At 37.9% G+C, this 17664-nt stretch overlaps 1 non-coding gene across 1 annotated transcript; it reads left to right on the top strand.

Annotated features, from left to right (window-relative positions):
- Nucleotides 1-14054: 14054 nt before the first annotated feature.
- Nucleotides 14055-14158, top strand: LOC130027848 (U6 spliceosomal RNA). The gene has a single exon (XR_008793073.1). It is a non-coding gene; the product is annotated as a U6 spliceosomal RNA (small nuclear RNA).
- The last annotated feature ends 3506 nt before the right edge of the window (nt 14159-17664 follow it).

Here is a 17664-nt window from a genome sequence, read left to right as displayed (position 1 = left end):
GAAACAAGAAAGGAAGTAGGGTCAGCACAAGAAAATGTAGCTCAAGCAACTGATATTTTGTCCTGGGGGTCCTTTAAAAGAGCACAGTGACTACATCAGAGTCATCTTGCAAAGAATGAGCTTGAAGCACTGACTTCTGCTTCCCAGTTATTGAGGTCTGCTCCATCTTAACCCTATCAGTAGGTTTTTGTGTGAATCTGAGGGTGTATCCTATATGACAAGTTCTAACAAGTTTGTAACACTGGACAGTAGTCATGGGGCGGGGGAAGCCTATGGTAAGACACTCACTGTGGAAAACAGTCTGACAGTTCCTCAAAAATCTAAAAACAGAGGTTCATACAATACATCAGTTCTACTCCTAGGTACCTACCAATGAATCATGAAAGCATACATCCACTGAAAAAATGTGCATAAATGTTCATAGTGACACTATCTATTATCATAAAAATGTGTAAGTAGTCTGGGTCCATCAAAAGATGACTATATAAGCAACATAGGATATGTCCATACAGTGAAAAGCTTTAAAAAAGAAGTACTGGGGCTGGAGAGATAGCACAGCCGATAGGGCGTTTGCCTTGCATGCAGCCGACCCGAGTTCGATTCCCAGCATCCCATATGGTCCCCTGAGCACCGCCAGGAGTGATTCCTGAGTGCAGAGCCAGGAGTAACCCCTGTGCATCTCCAGGTGTGACCCAAAAAGAAAAAAAAAATAAAATAAAAAAGAAGTACTCATACATGCTACAACATTGATGAATCTTGAAAAGAGTCTTTCAAAGATAGATAGATAGATAGATAGATAGATAGATAGATAGATAGATAGATAATAGACATAAAGCCCATATTATAGGATGCCATTCATAGAAAATGTCTAGAATAAGAAAATTAATGCAAACAGAGGTAAGATTAGTTGGATTGCTGGGCTGGGAAAGGGTTGAGTGATGAGGAGCATCTGCTAATGGGAAAGAGATTTCTTTTTGAGTGATAAAAATGTACTAAATTTATGTGGTGGTGACAGTTGCACAACCTTATAAATATACTAAAAACCACTAACTTGCATATTTTAAAGAGCTAAGTTTTATAGTATGTGAATTTTATCTCAATAAATATTTCTATTCTGGTAAACTTTCATATCTATACCATAAAATTTAACAATATTGTAACTTCCTAAACTACAATAAGTCAGGGCTGGAGTGATAGCACAGTGGGTAGGGTGTTTGCCTTGCACACAGCTGACCCAGGTTTGTTTCCCAGCATCCCATATGATCCCCCAAGCACCACCAGGAGTAATTGCTGAGTGTATGAGCCAGGAGTAAGCAACCCCTGTGCATCGCCGGATGTGACCCCAAAAAACCTAAACTATGTAAAATAAATTAAAATTTAAGAATAAAGTTTCTATGAACAAATGAGTGAACAAATATGAAAATATTTGCAAGTGTACAGAGAAACTCTGGGATTATAAAATAATAGTTACCAAGCGAAAAAACTGAAAATTTATTTTAAAACAACATGGGAAAATGGGAAGATGGGAAGGTGCCATCATTGAGAACATTGACGATCGACTGGTTCAACACCTCCATGATTGTGTGAGGAATGCCGAGAGAGAGATAGCCACAAAAAGACACCTGTCTTCGAAAACTATTGAGCTCATTCACCAATGTGGCTTGGCGCAAGCCTCAGACAACCACAAGTGAACATTCAAGCTCACAAAGTAGTGCAGAGAAGCGATAAAGGAAGACCTCAAAGAGAGAAGAGCAGCAATGTTAGCAGATGTGGCAGAAGCCAGGAAAGCATTCACAATGCCCTCCTGTCCTTCACCAACTACAAGACCAAGATGACTGCCCTCGGACGTCCTGATGGATCTATTGCATCTTCCAGAAGGGCAATGGAGAAGATTATCCATGACTTCTACTCGGATCTCTTTGATAGCCATGTCCATCTGCCCACATACCAAATTTTGCAACAGGGATATGTCATTCTCAACGCTCTCCCTTCCAAAATCCGACATGCCATTTCATCGGTAAAGAAGCGAATAGCACCCGGCCTAGACAAGGTCAGACCTGAACACCTGAAGAACCTGCCGTCAGTTATTATCAATACACTGGCTGTGCTCTTCACATGCTACCTATCTGAATGCTAGGTTCTGTCCCAATGGAAAACCAGGAGGACTGTTCTACTATACAAGAAGGGAGATATTTATGACATTGGAAGCTATCACCCGATCTGCCTGTTGTCTGTCGTCTACAAGCTGTTCACTCGAGTCATCCTGAATAGGATTGGCAGAACACTAGATGAAGGACAACCATGAGAACAAGCCATGTTCCGAAAAGGATTCCGCATGATAGACCATATCCACATGGTAACCAAGCTCATTGAGGTTTCTCCGGAGTTCAAGATGCCACTCTGTCTAACGTTCATTGATTTAAAGAAGGCCTTTGATTCTGAATCAGTCATTGAAGCCCTAGTCAAACAGGGCATTCAAAGTCAATACATCAGGATTTTTCGTGAGCTGTATTACAGATTCATCACTAGGATCTCACCATTCTATAAAGAAGTGATCATTGACATCAAGAGAGGGGTTCTGCAGGGTGATACCATTTCACTGAAACTCTTCATTGCCACCCTCAAGAATGTTATGCAAGGACTGGAATGGGAAGGAATGTGAGTGAAGGTAGACGGTCGGCAACTATATCACCACAGCTTTGCCAATGACATTGTTCTAATAACACCAAACATTAGCAAAGCGGCACAAATGCTGGCCGACTTCGACTGTGAGTGTGGAAAGGTCGAACTACAGCTGAATCTCATGAAGACAGTATTTATGAGAAACGGTCTCATTCCTGACGTTCCATTCACTTTCAATAGAACAAACATCTCCGAATGCAACAGTTATGTGTACCTAGGTCGAGAAATCAACATGACGAATGACCTGTCACCTCAGTTGTGCAAAAGGAAGAGAGCGGCTTGGAATGCCTTCAAGAGCATCGAAGAAATAGCTAAGAGGATGAAGAAGCTACGGCTCCAGGCACATCTCTTCGATTGCACTGTTCTTCCTGCATTAACATATGCCTCAGAGACCTGGGCCCTATGAAAACTGGATGAGAACACTATTCCAAAGCGGAATCAAAAGAGCTATGCTTGGAGTATCACGCTTCACTCAAGTAAGAGAAAAAGTCCAGAGTTCCAACCTCCATCAATGATCAAGAATCAGGGATGCTGTCTCGTTTGCCAAGTCGTCAAAAATCAGATGGGCTGGACATGTAATGAGATTTAGAGACAACCACTGGACTAGAGCCATTACCAACTGGATTCCACAGGACTTCAAAAGATCACATGGTTACCCACCTACGAGATGGTCAGACTTCTTCGTCAAGACCCTGAATGATCGGTTTAAGGGTCTTCATGCTCCTGTAGAGAGCAGACGCCATTGGGCTACACTAGCACGTGACAGGGATGAATGGAGATGTCACTGGCACCAGCTCAAGCAAATCAATGAGTAACGGGATGTCATGTGATCAAGTGACCTTATTTATCATACTTTTCAATAATCATTCACCTAGGCACTTATCTCTGGAATGAAAACTCCTGTCATCAAAAATCTGCATATGATGTTATTGGCAGTTTATTTATAATAACCCCAAAGTGCCATACAATGAAAAAGTGGTTAAAGAAACTTTAGTTCACAAATGCCATCAAATACTATTCATCAAACAGTATGGACTATTCTCAAAAAATTAGAAATTGAGCTCCCATTTGATCCAGCAATACCACTCCTGGGAATATATCCCAGAGAGGCAAATATACTCCATGACTTGGAGGCCAACCACACATACTAGGGGAAAAGGGAACTCAGATAAAGAGGGAACGCCAAATAAAGGAGTTGGGAGGATCCTCCCAGGATGGGAGAAGCATGCTAAAAGTAGATTATAGACCAAACAAGACTGTCACTCAATGTTTCTTGTGCAAACCACAACACCCAAAAGGAGAGAGAGAACAGAGGGGAATGCCCTGCCACAGAGGCTGGGTGAGATGGGGGGGATGGGGCGTGGGAGGGATACTGGAATCCGTGGTGGTAGGAAATGGGCACCGGTGGAGGGATGGGTATTTGATCATTGTATAATTGAAACCCAAGCACAAAAATGTGTAAGTCTGCAACTGTACCTCATGATGTTTCACTATTAAAAATTTTTAATAAAAAAAATACTATTCATCAGTTTAAAGCAATTATAAATTATTATTACATGCAATCATTTGGATGAATCTTAACTACATTATACTGAGTGTGGGGGCTTATTTCAATAGGTCATATTGTATCATTTTATTTATACAGTGATCTGAAAATGACTTAAAAATGATTAAAAGGGAAAATATTAAAGATTATCATGAGGTGAAGAATAATCTCTTCTAAAAGTGCCTGCCATAGAGTCAGGCAGGGGTGGAAGGTGGGAGGTGATGGGAGGGAACCTGGAGGCACTGGTGCTGGGCAATGTACACTGGTGGAGGGATGGGTATTGGAATACTGTATGACTAAAATCCAATCATGAACAGCTTTGTAAGAGTCTATCTCACAGTGATTCAATAAAAAATAAAATAAAAATATTTAATTAAAAAATAAATTGTTCTATGAATTATTAAAAAAAAGGAATAATCTCATCTTCAGTAAGAAGATGTTAGCTCCAAAGGGATATCAGAAGAAATCTGTAATGAAATAGTCTTTCATCACCTGAGAGCACATATATGATAAAATTATATAGGTATACACTCATACACACAAACAAGAAACATGTATAATTGGTGACATCAGATAAGCTCTAAGGATAGCATTAATGTCCTGGTATTTGTATTGTATCAAAGTTGTTCAAAATGTCAGGGGAGATCTGCTGAGATTTACTGACTGTTGCAATCAGGGAACAAACCAGGGAAGAAAGTACAAAAGCTCTTAAATGATTTCCATTTCCACATGAATAAGTTCCCAACATGCTTTTCATGCAGTATCATTTATGGGAAGAGAGAAAAAAGTCTCAGAACCAGCATTGTGATGAGGCTAGGAAAGATTGTGGCAGAAGATGGTAAAACCATCTCATCAGATGCAGCAAAGTTGGTACTCCAACCCCTATACATCCCTACGGTGGATACCTCAAGTAGGTCCTCTCCAAGGCATGTTGTGTACTTCTGAACACCCACTGGTGCATTCAGAAGTAAATCCATTACCTTTTGACACCAAAAATTGGCTTTACATACATAGCTGCATCTATACATCATAAAAAGTGGTCTGATCTACCACCTCTCTTATTTTAAATATTGAATAGAAATTTTAATATTAAATTTTCATGCTTCAGCTAAATAATAAGTTGATTAGAAAATCCTTGAAAATCAATTATTAATTCAATTACTCTCTTGTCTAACAAAAACCATTAATTTTATCGTATAGAAAATAAACTTGTTTGAATTTTTAATTACCTTATATTCACCTCCTCACCTGCCTTTCTCAGTTAATCTTAATTCTGTTATCAGTATTCACTGATTTGTCTTTATATTTTTTCTCTGATAATCAACTTTATATCCTTATAGGTAAAGTCATTCAATATCTGTTTCTTGTCTTCTGCCTCATTTCACTTTATATAATTCCCACAAGTTATTTCCATTTTTTTGTAGATGGAAAATTTCCATCTTTTTTATGTCTCCATATTCTTATAGATGAAACCTTCACTATATAAATGCAGGTCTTCCGCACTCATTTGTGGAATATAAAATAACATAGTATGAGACTGACACTCAAGGACAGTAGGCCTAAGGGCCAGGAATAGTTCCAACCCCATAGTTGGAAGCCTGACTTATGATCTAGGGGAGAAGGCAGCTGGAATAGAGAAGGGAATTACTAAGACAATGATGGTTGGAGGAATCATTCAGGATGGGAGATGTGTGCTGAAAGTAGATAAAGGACCAAACATGATAACCTCTTGGATTCTGTATTGCAAACCATAATGCCCAAAAGTAAATAGAGAGTATGGGGGAAATTGTCTACCATGGAGGCAGAGGGAGATTTGGAAAGGGGTAGTATACTGGGGATTGGTGGTGGAGAATGTGCACTGGTGTAGGAATAGGTGTTTGATCATTGTATGATTGAAACTCAAACATGAAAGCTTATAACTGCATCTCATGGTGATTTGATAAATAAATAAATAAATAAATAAATAAATAAATTCAGGTCTTCTTTAGTCAGCCATCTATCTATGTATCACTATGTTTCAACTATCTATGTATCATCTATCTATGTATCCATCTATTTATGAGTCACTTTGCCCACTTCCACATTTTTTTCACTGTTGTTAAACACCATGGTTCACAAAATTGTTCATGATGCATTTGTTACACGCATTCAATGTTCCCACCACTGTCCCCATTTTACCAACCATCCCTCAAACTTGCCCCCTAACAGACCCAAAATAATTTATTTCGCATTGGTTATGACCACAAAATGACTAAGGAAACTATTAAAAAATGCTTCACGGTCACGGTCCTCCCGTTGTTCATCGATTTGCTTGAGCGGGCCCAGTAACATCTCCATCATGAGACTTGTTACTGTGTTTTGGCATATCGAGTACATCACGGGTAGCTTGCCAGGCTCTACCCTGCGGGCAAGATACTCTCGATAGCTTGCCGGGCTCTCTGAGAGGGGCAGAGGAATCGAACTCGGGTGGGCCATGTTGGCTGCATACAAGGCAAACGCCCTACCGCTGTGCTATCGCTCCAGCCAGTAAAAGAAAATTTGTGAAAACTTATATCTCACCATGGGGACAGTAAGTCTTTGTCAGAGGGTTCACTAAGTGTTGTTGCTAGTTGAACCTTCTAAGTTCATGTTTTTGTTAATTGAACTTCTACACTATACTCCCATCCAATCCCGGGTGCTCCTACTGGGATGTTAGTGTTGTAGAGTTTGAGATGTTCGCAGCTGCACACTCCAGAATATTTAACTGGGCAGTGAGCTCACATGTTGAAAGTGGTAAAATGTGGGTGTGGCTGCTGGGGCTTTGGTGAGGCAGAGACTTGGCCCACTCTGCTCCCAAGGTCACCTCAGAGTTCTCGGCTGGGGACAAACGTATCTGAGAAATTTTTGCAGCTAATTGATCTCTTTTGAGATTTAATCATGGAGCTGAGCCAATATATGAGCTTGCATGGCGTCAGTGGTGGAATCCCTTTTTCACATTTTAACTATTGTGTAACTGCAATAGACTGCAATAAAAACCCTTAAAAGGTATTGGAGGTGGATGTAACTGACTTTTAATTATACTTTTGCTGTACGAAAGTTGTTCAACTTAATGTAGCCACAATCATCATTAACTTTCCATTTTCTTGCTGTTGCGTTGAAACCCAAAAAATTTCTTTAAAGCAAAAACCATGGGACATTTCACCTATGTTATCCTTTATGTAGTTTATGGTTTAAAACATTACATCTAGGCATTTAATACATTTTGAACTTATTTTTATGTATAGAATTAGAGAATTGTTCAACTTTATTCTTTTGCAAATTGTTGAACAGAATTTTCTTTCTCCATTAGATGGTCTTAGAACCTTTTCCATAAGTTAAATAGTGATAAATGTGTGGGTTTATTTCTAAGATTTCAATTTTATTATATTGAACTGTGTATCTATTTTTATTCCAACACCATACAATTTAAATTATTGCTGTTTGGAAGTATAATTTGAAGACAGGAAGCATGATGCCTCCAGTTTTTCTTTTAATTCCTTAGAACTGACATTTAAAGACTTCTATTTGAAGTCTTTGAGTCCACATAAACCCTAGTATTGTTTGTTCTAAGTCCTTGAAAGATGTCATTGGAGTTTTTATTATGATTGCACTAAATCTGCATATTGCTTTTGGTAGGATAGGCATTTTATTTTCTTATTTTTAATTTGGGTTTTGGGTCTCACCCGGCTGTGTTCAGGGCTTATTTCTGGCTCTGTGCTCATGAATCATTCCTGTGAGGTACTCAGGGGACCTATGCAGTGCCAGAGATTGGACCAGGTTGGCAGAATGCTAGACAACTTCCTCATCTCCTAGAATATCTCTCCAAATCTAATGATGGGCATTTTAACCACATTAATTCTCTGCATCTATATATATATATATGCATATATCTATTATGATCTTTCCACTCTTTCTATTTTTATGTTTTTAACTGTTATATAGATTTTTTAAATTTTTATTATATAAATGTTTTACCTCCTTTAATGAATTTGTTTCTAGATATTTATTCTTTCAGATGTCATTATAAATAAGATTGCTTTCCTAATTCATTTTTCTCATTCATTATTTGCATAAAGGAATGCAACAAATTTTTTGTATATTGATTTTGTAGTCAGCCACTTTGCTGTACTTATTTGTTTCTAATAGCTTTTTAATGGAGTCTTTAGAGTTTTTCTCTGTACATTATCATATCATCTGCAAATAATTATAGTTTTACTCCTTTCTTTATGATCTGAATTAATTTACTTTCTGTTATCTGACTTTTCTAGCAAAGACCTTTAATACTAAACCACATAGAAGTGGTGAGAGAAGACAGCCTTGTATTTTTCCTGTTTTTAAAAGAAAAGCTTTTCAGTATTCTACACTTAAAATCATTAATATGGTATTGGCTGTGGGTGTATAGTATACAGCCTTTATTTTGCTGAAGTTTTTTCCTTCTATCTTCATTTTATTCAGAGTTTATCATAAATGGATGGTGAATCTTGTCAAATGTTTTCTAAGCACCCATTGATATATTCTTAATTTTTGTCTTTCTTTTTATTTATATAGTATATTACAGGGCCAGAGCGCTAGCACAGTGGGTAAGGTGTTCGCCTTGCACATGGCCTACCCAGGTTGGATTCCTCCGCCCCTCTTGGAGAGCCCGGCAAGCTACCGAGAGTATCTCACCCGCACAGCAAAGCCTGGCAAGCTACCCGTGCTGTATTCAATATGGCAAAAACAGTAACAACAAGTCTCACAATGGAGAGGTTACTGGTGCCCACTCGAGTGAATCGATGAACAATGGGAGGACAGTGCTACAGTATATTACATTGACTTGTGGATGTTGAAACATCCTGATGAGCCCAGAAAAAAAAAAAAAAACACTTTTTTCATGATGTGATTTGTATAATCTCCCGGTCAGCTCAGCAAGGGAAGCCCCTGTGGCTCTCCCCTACCGCCTGGGTTGGGAGTGGCCCCGGGCCATGGGGCAGACAGAGAAGGAAACGTGGAGCAAGCCGGTTGGTTGATTAAGTTGCTGTTTATTCTATTCTCCCCACATGCCTGTTCCAGTCTCTCTGAGCACCCCATTCTAGCCTCACACTGCCCCTCATTCCCAATCTCCTGTCTCTTCCGCTCATCTCTCCAAGCTCCATCTTGCTCCCTGCTCTTTTCCAACACTTTCACACTTTCCTCTCTCTCTACTCCTAGCACTCTGGGCCAACACTACACTCAATCCTCTAGCAAAATCAACACAAGAAAGCCCTTCCTGACTGTCCATCAGGTTCAAGGGCAGAAACACCTAACATCTTAATTAACGTCTTAATATTAGTTGTGCTGGAGCCATAGCACAGCGGGTAGGGCATTTTCTTTGCACATGGCAGACCGGGGTTCGATTCCTCCGCCCCTCTCGGAGAGCCCGGCAAGCTACCAAGCACAGTAGAGCCTGGCAAGTTCACTGTGGCATATTCAATATGACAAAAACAGTAACAAGAAGTCTCACAATGGAGATGTTACTGGTGCTGGCTCGAGCAAATTGATGAACAGCAGGAGCACAGTGCTTACAGTGCTTTTATTAATATTAGTTATTTTTGTGTGGACACAGTAAAAGATACTTTGAGGCTTGTAGGGCAGCTCTCCTGGGAACAGCTTGCCACAGATTCAGAATACAGTGCTCAGGCCGGATTAATCATTCCTAACCCTAGCAGGGTCCAAATCTAGTTATTGCTTTTTAGATCATGACAGCATTTGTCCATGACCAAGCTCTTAACTTATAGTCAAGCATTATGGCACTTTGGCCAGGCCCATTTTGATGCCAGGGTAGCACACAGCTCACCAGTCCCTCATCGGGACCTTGCTTTTGGGGTGCTAGGAAGGGCAACTGAGGCTTAAGTCAGAACAGATGCCCAGGAGGTAAATATCATTGAGAATCAATTAACTCCCATGTTACAAAAACATAGCATTTGCTGTCTTCCTGTGCCCATACAAAAAGGACATTGCTCTGAATTAACTATGCAAAGGATTTAAGGTAAAGAGAAAAACAGTATCTACAAGTCAATAGGGCACAAAGAAAGAAGTTACAAATAAACACAGAGGAATGGCAGCACTGTGATGGGAGTAACCCAATAAACCTAAGCTCCTTGCAGCAAGGCAGAAAAGACAAACCAATGTTATCCTACAGTGATCCTTTTGATGTATTGCTTAAGTCTATGTTCTTGAATTTTGTTAAGAATTTTTGCATGCATGTTAATCAAAGATATTTGTCTGTGGTTTTGTTTTTATTTTGTCTCCTAACCGTGTCTGATTTCCGTACCCAAGTGATATTGGCCTCAGCAAAAAATTGTATCTGGGAGTATTCCTTCCACTGATTTATTTTTGGGGAATGAGTCTCAGTCAAATAAGTTTAAGTTGCTCTTCCATGGTTTTGTAAAATTCACTGACAAAGTCATGTAATCCATTCCTTTTATTTGGTGAAAAATGTTTTTGTGTTACTTTTTATGTTTCATACTTGTAATCAGCAAATTTAGTTTTTCTGTTTCTCTATTTCAATTTTGGTAAGCTGTCTTTATTTTAAAAATTAATTTGCTTCTTCTGAATTATCATATTTGCTGGCCTGTAGATCTGCAGAGAAGCCTCTGGAGAAGGGAGAACCGAGATCTGCAGCTCCCTCTTTTCGAGGTCAGTTCTGCTGTCTGTGCTTTTTCAATCACTTCCGGTTCTCTGGTCTCACAGCTGTGGCTGAGTCCTGATTGGTGGGTTCTGCAGCTCAGGTCTTTCAAAGGGGTGCAAAGAGAAGAGTAATTTAAAAGCAGCAGGTATGGACCTGGATCAAAACACAGTTTCTGCAGTAGACACAGGCCAATACAGTAGGTTGGTTCTAAGGTTTTCTCCAGCCTCTTCCACTTCCTCTTCTTGTGAGTCCTACTATTCTGGCCCTCTGATCCTTCTTCAAGGCTTCCATTTCACTTTATTGACATTTAATTGAAAGGAAGAGGAAGGGAAGAGTCAAATATATATATATATATATGTATATATATATATATATATATGCATCAGGCATCCTGCCAGAACCTTCCTGCATATTTCTTTGTAACTTCTTATCTATATATAATTATTTAAATTTTTAATTTAAAAAGTAAATCAACTTCTCCCCAATCCACATTTGTAGCTCTCAATATCCTCTCTCTCACACACACAGAAATTGAAAGGTAAATTTTTCAGTTGAAAAATTATATATATATAGGGGCTGGAGCAATAGCACAGCAGGTAGGACATTTGCCTTGCACTCGACCGACCTGGGTTCGATTCCCAGATGGTCCCCCAAGCACCGCCAGGAGTAATTCCTGAGTGCAGAGCCAGGAGTAACCCCTGTGCATTGCTGGGTATGACCCAAAAAGGCAAAAAAAAAAAAAAAGAAAGAAAGAAAATTAAATGTATTTCTCCAAATAATTATTTTTCTTTGCTTATGTTTTAGATGAAATTGCATATTAAACATACACATTCTATTAATACAATAATAAGGCAAAGAAATTTGGTTTTAACATTATGTAGGTAATTTTTTAAATATATAATTTATATACTCCAAGCCAAACAAGACATAAAACTTCTAAACAAAATTACATCTTTATAGCTATTATAAACAGAAGATAGTGCATGGAAATTAACTGCCTCATTAGTTATAATATTGCATACATTTAAATGTTTGCCTAGCATTTCTGAGTTTAATTTGAGTCAATTATCCACAATTCAAAAATGCTTTCTCTGGATATCAAAGCTCTACAAATGTAAAGACCACATATATATATGGTGAAGGAGTCAACATTTCTGAAGAATTTTCTCTTTCACTTAAAACAAATAAGTATCCACTTGAATTCAACTTCAACCTGGATTATACAGAGAACATAGCTGACCTATAGATTACACTGAAGATTAAAGTCTGGTAGAAATCTCACAAGGGAAAACTTGCTGAGACCACAAATATCCTTCAGGTGAGGATATTTGTTTCTGAATAGTCAGTAAATATAGGAAAGCCTGAATTGAAAAAATTAGAATAATGCCATAGAAATTGATTATGAACAGGAGTGAATTATAAACACAAATGCAGAATTCCCTTAAAGGATTATGAAACTGAATTATGAAGACAAGACTATTTAAAAGTAGTGCTATTTGCAAATATCCCATGGGTATTTTAATTTCCTCCATATGACTATTAGCATAAATCTTCATAAGTTAGTACTTTGTGCCCTAATTATTTATTCAACACAATTAATTTCTTTCCATCTTTTCAAGCTGTCATTTCCTGATGGGTTTTTTCTCCCCTACTTGTCTTTGTTTTTTTTGTTTTGTTTTCTTTGTTTTCTACTTTAACTAGGGATTTTGTACCATTGCTATTGTGTTCCCTACCTACATAGAGAAACTTTTCCCAGAAAATTCTTAAAGAATAGCAAATCCTACTCCAAACCTACTCTGGTTCTTTACACTCCACTCCAGAAATCACACTTTCAGTTTCTAATTCTTTCCAAGACAGAGTAGGAGCCAGGAATGTGAAGTTGAAACCTCTTCAACTTCAAAGACAACCAGGCTAGGGCTAACTCTTTTCCCCAGACGATTTCTCTTTGCAAGAAATTTTCCGGAAAAAAAAAAAGTCACTTCCTCCTCTTCCCCCACCCCACCCCACTCTGCTTCCATGTTTTCAGAGTAGCCATTCAATGAGCATACTCCTGTCCCTGACTTCATTGTGTGTGACAAGGAAAGAAATACAGGTTAACTCATAGTACCCTTCCAATCCCCAATGACATTTCTTTAACATGTGTGAAGATGCCACAGTTAATGTTGCTCTTTAATATACAGAAAGATGTTAAGAGAGTGAATTCAGAGTTCTTATCACAAGAAGAAATATTTTTCTTTTTTATTATTCATATTTGAGAAATACATTAGCTAAACATACTGTGGCAATCGTTTCACAGTATATAAAACCATCATGTTATCCAACTTAAACTTAGATGGTGAGGTCCAGAGCAATAGTCCAGTGGGCAAGGCATTGTCATGCAAGCCCGAGACCTGAGTTGGATCCCCAGTGCCCCGTAGAGTCCTCTGAGTTCTGTCAGAGTGATCCCTGAGCACAGACCCAAGATTAAGTCCTGAGTACTCTCAAGAGTGCCATCCCCACTCCAAAACAAACAAAAATCCTCTATGGCAATACATGCACATCATTTTAAAATAAAAACGAAGAGCTAGAAATGATCATTTTGTAAAAGATATTCATAGCACTATCTTTTCCTTTACTCCTGTCAGGTTACATCAACTTTTAGTATCCACAGGGTGGCAAACAACAGTCTCCAAAAAAGGACAACAAATTCAGTAAGCTTCTAACTTGAGTTTGTATTTTATTCATCACAACAACTTAAAATATTTGTAAAACAATGCTTAATTCACAGTCAGTATTTGGTGTTTGTATGTGCTGATGGATCCCTTGCAATGATCCCATTCCAGGTTGGAAATCACTGCTTGGGAAACTTTCCTGATGCAATGACTCAAAAACCCTTCTGGGTTATAGGTTCACATTAGATGGGCATTTTAATAACATGCTCATGAAGCTGGAGCAATAGTACAGCGGGTAGGGCATTTGTCTTGCACACAGCTGACCCGGGTTCGATTCCCAGCATCCCATTAGGTCCCCTGAGCACCGCCAGGAGTAATTCCTGAGTGCAAAGCCAGGAGTAACCCATGTGCATTGCTGGGTGTGACACAAAAAGCCAAAAAAAAAAAAAAAGAAAAAAGAAAAAGAAAAACATGCCCAAGAATAACACATATAAATATTTAAATATCAGTGCTCATTTTGGTAGCTCACATGCTAAAACTGTAACAATACTGAGATTAGCCTAACCCCTGCCCAAAGATGACATGCAAACTCATGAAGCATTCCCTATTTTTAATATAAGATTCTTGAATACTGTTAATTGGAAATCTATTACCTAAGCTATTAGTTTTTAAAAGTTTCAAGCACCATAGAAGGTAAAAATAACATGCAAGTGACTTGGAGGTGCTCTGTGATAGGGACAATGAAGTCATGAGCACCCAAAACCTCATTGCCAACCACCTGCTAGGCTAAGGCAGAACAGATTCTTTTTTAGATCCTGGGGACACTTTGGCCACAATACCATTTTCAGACTCTCCCTCTGTTTGTTTCCTTTTGGGTATTGCACTTCTGGGTGAGTTCGTTGTACTTCTGGGTGAGTTCATTTTTCTGTTTGTTTTTTCGGGGGGTAGACCTGAAGGTGTTCATGGCTTCATCATCTCAGAATGTTGCAGAGCACTCCTGGGGAGAGCCCAACAGACCATATGGTAGTCACAAGTGCACAAACTGATGTGCTATCTCTCTGACACCTAGCCACCATTTTTTGGTTTGTTTTTGTCTTTTTAAGTCACACCTGGCAATGCTCAGGGGTTACTCCTGCCTCTGCACTCAGGAATCACTCCTGGTGGTGCTCAGGGGACCATATGGAATGCTGAGGATCAAACCCAGATCTGCTGTATGCGAAGCAAATGCCCTACCCGCTGTACTATCATCTTACATTTTTTATACAGACTTTTACTAGAATCCTGGCAAGGATTTGTGAAAAAGCTCACTGTAGTTTGTGCAATTCTTCTAACATTTGTGCGAAGGACTCGAAGCATAGGTTGGAATGGGCAGAGCAGGATTGCTTCTGGCTTGTCTGGTGCTTTATGATCTCCAGAGTAGAAAAACAAGGGCTGTGGGTTCATGACTTTTTCCTCCTTACTCTAAAGAACATAGAGAATTTAAAAGAAATTCCTCAATGAGACAAGTCACTATACAAAGAAAAACAAAGCTTAGACTTTCTTTCGCCCTTAGCATCATTCATAATTTGACTAGACTAGCACCACAGAAAATAGCATAATATAAACATAAAATAACTAAATTCCAGTGATAAACTTTAGCTTCCCTAAAACTTAGTAAGTTTTTCAACTGTGTCAATGTTCAGTATTTTCTGAACAAATATATAGGTATAAGTTCCAGTATGTTTCTACTTCCAGTGGAAATTAGTAAATTACACCATCAATTCTCAAGAATTTAACAGTCCTCCTCTTTTTATTGATTTATGAAAACCAGTAAACATATATTTACTTAAAATTTAAATTCAAGAATTTCCAAAAATAATTATTTGGATTGATATTAAATTGAGAAATGTTTATTTATTTGAACAACATTTTAAAAGTTAAAATTTACTTTTAAAAGAGAATACAAAAATGCCAAAACCTATCATATGTATAAGTGTGTGTACCTAAAGAGGAGCTATAAGCTCATAGGTGGTTAGGGGTATAAGGTGGGTAATTGGTGGGTAAGATGTGTTTCCATACTATCCATATTAATATTTTTCTACCTCAACAGGGGTGAAATGGATGTATATAATCATTTACAAATACCTACCCTTGTGTGCAGGTCAACCCAAACTGTGTCTCTTCGGGTTTGCAGAGTGCATCTGCTCAGGCCTACTTTCAGCGACCCGCTTCTCAGAGGTCTCTGTACCTGTAAGAAGTAAAGATTATAACTAATATAAGAGATTGAGGCTATACTAGGAATAATCACTACAAAGAAATATGAATGCCTATAAAATGACTTTTTATGTATCTATAAAGGTAACAATGGTTACTTTAATTTTAGTATTTTATTATTATCATTTTTAATTGAATCACAGTGAGATAGACAATTACAAAATTGTTCATGATTCGGTTTCAGTCATATAGTGTTCCAATACTCATCCCTTCACCAGTGCACATGTCCCTCAACCAAGGTCCCTAGTTTCCCTCCAGATCCCCCCAATCCATCTACCTCTATGGCAGGCACTTTTCTTCACTCTCTCTGTATCTCTGTCTTTGTCTCTCTGTATTTCTGTTCTCTCATTCTCTCTTTCTCTCTCTCTCTCCTTTCTCTCAATCTCTATCATTTTAGGTATTATGGTTTGCAATAAAAATACTGAAAGGTTATCACGTATAACCCTTTACCTATTTTCAACACACAGTTCTTTTCCAGAGTGATCATTTCCAACTATTATATGTACATCCATTTATAAGCAAATTTTATGACAAGAAGGAAAATTAATTGTCGTTCTTTGATTTATAACTGCAAAAAATGAGGTGGAAAAAAGTAATCTGAAGTAATCCAATGTTTAATAAGAGTGGTTTAATTCTGTTTTGGTTTGGTTTAGTTTGGAGTCCACACCTGGCTGTTCTCAATGATTATTCTTGGCTCTGGGTTCAGGGATCACTCATGGTAGGGTGTGGGAACCATATGTGGTCTAAATATGGAATCAGGGTTCACTGCAGACAAGGCAAGCACCTTATCCACTGCTCTATCACTCCTGCACAATAGTACCCCAGAGAGCACATAGCTGTTACATATTTTTTACAAGTGAAATGTTATTAATTTGAACATAATTTGAATTGAATATCTTTCAGATTGGAACTATGATGTCTATATGTTAATATAACTCCCCAAATATAAATTTTTAATAAAAAATATTGTTCCTAGATTTAAATATATTTGCTAAGCAGGAAAAGTCTAGATCTCACGTTATGATATAGTTTAAATGACTCTGAAAGCATGTCAATGCACATCCTGTACAGAATATATTTTATACTAGGAGCAATCACAATTATAAATTTTATAACATATTACACATCTCAGGAGTCCACCATTTCTCTTTCTGGTGCTGTTATTTGTTATAATAAGTGAGAGCAAGCTCTTCCATCTTAACACTGACGGGTGTTTTTTAAGTTGCCTAAAAAATACTACAAACCACAGATCATATGTTTGAATTTCTAGAAAAGTAATCAAAAAGTCTCAGTAAATTCATATTCTCTTAACTAGTAATATTAAAGTAGTAGAGTTAAGGGGTACAGGACATGCTTATCACCCACAGTTCTCTGTCCATTTGTACCAAGGACCAGAAATTCCAAGACTCACAGTCAAAAGCAGCTAAGTTCATTCAAGTTTTGTGAAAACTTAGTCTAAGGTCAGCAAGCAAGAATTTACCTAAGAAAGAATGAATCAACTCAGGTAAGACTGAAGTTATATTTTTAATGGACAAATGAGAAAATCCTTTCTATTTTTTTCTTGCCCTGTCCCTAAAATTCAACATAAGGGAATATACCTATATTAGATTATAATGAAATATTCTTCAAGTAAGATGAGGTTTCAACTAAAAATTCTTTCAATCTCAAAATTCAAGAAAAATCATTTAAAATCTTAAGATTGCATGTTAATAAATCAGGAAAATGAAAGCTTTGTGGTACTGTTAAAGGTGCATAAACTGATTAGCCTTTTCTATAAAAAACAATTCTAGAATTATCCTATTCAAAAGAGCACAATGATAAGTAAATATTATTCAAAACATGGATGATACAGGAAGTTATCACAT

The sequence above is a fragment of the Sorex fumeus genome, unplaced genomic scaffold (assembly GCF_029834395.1).
Source record: "Sorex fumeus unplaced genomic scaffold, SorFum_2.1 ptg000037l, whole genome shotgun sequence".
Taxonomy (NCBI): Eukaryota; Metazoa; Chordata; class Mammalia; order Eulipotyphla; family Soricidae; genus Sorex; species Sorex fumeus.
Note: the sequence above shows the minus strand (reverse complement) of the source record. Positions and strands in the feature narration are given on the sequence as shown.